At 34.0% G+C, this 2689-nt stretch overlaps 1 non-coding gene across 1 annotated transcript; it reads left to right on the top strand.

Annotated features, from left to right (window-relative positions):
• On the top strand, positions 1-73 carry TRNAG-CCC. The gene has a single exon. It is a non-coding gene; the product is annotated as a tRNA-Gly (tRNA).
• The last annotated feature ends 2616 nt before the right edge of the window (positions 74-2689 follow it).

Below are 2689 nucleotides of genomic sequence, written 5' to 3'. Positions count from 1 at the left end.
TCCCTGGTGGTCCAGTGGCCAAGACTCTGCATTCCCAATGCAGGGGACCCAGGTTCAATCCCTGGTCAGGGAAACTAGATCCCACATTCCACAACTAAGAGTTCTCATGACGCAACTAAAGACCCAGTACAGCCAAATAGATAAACAATTTTTTAAATAAAATAAACCAGGAATTTTAAAAATACTTAGAACTCTACAGTAACAATAATACTACATGTTAAAACTTTTTTTTTAACCTAAAGCATTATGGTGGTAGTAGGAATGTACACTTTTACGTTTTTATTACATAATAAGTTTTTTAAAAAAGACTGGAAAACTAATAGTAGAACAAACCCAAAGAAAGTTGTAAGAAAGGGAATAATACAAATAAGAACACAGAATGATGAAAAATAAAATAAATATATACCGAAGAATCAACAAAACAAAAATTATGCTATTTTAAAAGATTAATAACACTAACAAACCTCTGGCAACATAAATCAAGAAAAAAATAACATAAGGCATAATATTAGGAATGAAAAATAGCATATAACTGCAGGTGCCACATAGATTGAAAAGATGGAGAATATTATGCACAATTTTATGCTAATAAATTTGAAAACTTAAAAGCAAATGTACAAATTCCTAAGAAAACGAGCTGACTCAAGAAGAAGAAATTTAAAATCTGAATAACCCTATAACCATTGAAGAAATCATAATAGTAGATTAACATCTCAAAACAAAAAAAAAAACAGGTTCAGATGGTTTTACTACTAACTTCTATCATTCAAGGATCAAATAACTCCAATATTTAAACTCCAATATTAATTCTTTAAATTATAGTAAATGAAGAAACACTTCTGGATTTTTTTTTTTTTTGGTATTATAATTCACACCAGGGTTTCCCTGGTGGCTCAGTGCTAAACAATCTGCCTGCCAATTCAGGAGACACGGTTCGATCCCTGACCTGGGAAGATCCCACATAGCAAGGAGCAACTAAGCCCTTACGCCACAACTATTGAGCCCATGCTCTAGAGCCCCGGGAGCCACAAACCACGAAATCCTGCACATGCTAGAGCCTGTGCTCTACAACAAGAGGAGCCACCGCAATGAGAAGCCCATGCACCGCAACTAGAGAGGAGTCCCACTCACTGCGACTCAGAAAAGCCCGCAGAGCATCGAAGACCCAGCACAGCCAAAAATAAATAAGACTTATAACAAAATTAATACCAAAACTGATAAGAACACTGCACAAAACTTACAAGACAATTTCACAGATGAACACAGACACAAAACTCTTCTTTAAAAATTACCAAGCTAGTTCCAGCAATGTATAAAACAAGCTTGACCAAGTTTGTTTTTGCAGGAATCCAAGACTATTTAATGTTAAAAGGCCAATTCATATAATTCAAAGATTTAAAGGAAAAAAATATGATCATCTCAGTAAATGGAAAGTTTTGATAAGTTTAAATATTCATTCATGATTTAAAAAAAAATATTTTAAAAAGCCTTAGAAAGCTAGTAGAATCTCCTCAACCTCCTAAAGTTGACAACAAAAATCCTATTTACTGTGAAACACTGAATGTTTTCTCTTTAAAGACAAAAAGACAAAAAAAAAAAAAGACAAAAAGAGAATACCTGCTAATATCTGAATTCAACATTATATTGGAGTAAGAGAAGAGAACTAAAGGTATAAGGATTGGAAAAAATGAATCAAACATTTATTATTCTTATATATTATTGCTATGCAGAAAACACAAAAATCTATAGAGAAATGATTACTTGTAATAAAAGTTTAGCAAGGTGAATGAATAAAAAGTTAATATACAAAAGTCAATGACTTTCTACTATCAGTAACAAATGAAAAGGTAATTATTAACAAGATAATCATGCCAAAAATATTAAATGAAATGAATAAATCTAACAAAAACTATGTAAATGCTTTACAGAGAAAATAATGAAACTTTTGGAAAACACTAAAGATCTAAATAAATGGGGGGTTGTGGCTACTTTTTCATTTTAATATATTTTTCTTCTAAAAGCTCAAAATCAATTCTTGGGAAACATATATAAAAACAATTTTAATTTTAAATATTTTATTATATTCACTCAAACATCTCTGGCCAAACTACAGAGCATCCAGACAGAAACAATTACAGTTAAATTCAGTCATATCTACTGTTTTGCAAATTTCAATAATAGTAATTACATCGTTGTCCATGTATTTTTATGCATAGGTATGCATATCTATTTTTTGACCTTGCTATTAGGAGGGTGCATTTGTCAGGGTAGGAGGATGGAATACATTTAGCACTTTGTTAGCCTGATTCACAACTTTTAAATATTTGGACAGAGGGTATTTGAGCCTTGGTATTTTGTCTTCTTGTCATGGGATCCTCTGACATTAGGGGCAGGCCTGAAGGCATTGCAGAGGTCCTGGCTATGGGCAAGGAACACATTTCTGGCTCCTATAGACTCCCTCAGCAGGTGCCAACCCAGGTGAGTCAGGACATGTTGTACTTGGAAACGTCAGTCAAACCCCATGAAGTTGGTTCTTGGGAGGAAGCTAGAGCACCTTCAGGGCAAACCTATTCAAGCTGCCAAGAGGGAAACTTAAGCATTTCAAAGCTTCTCACTCTGGGGCTATGTTGAGTCAGGGCTGGGAGACAGGCATGTGTGGTAAGAAGTTCTAGACAGGAGGCTGGGGATC

This window comes from Cervus elaphus, chromosome 5, assembly GCF_910594005.1.
Source record: "Cervus elaphus chromosome 5, mCerEla1.1, whole genome shotgun sequence".
NCBI lineage: Eukaryota > Metazoa > Chordata > Mammalia > Artiodactyla > Cervidae > Cervus > Cervus elaphus.
The sequence above is the reverse complement of the archived record's forward strand: the minus strand, read 5'-3'. Positions and strand labels throughout refer to the sequence as shown.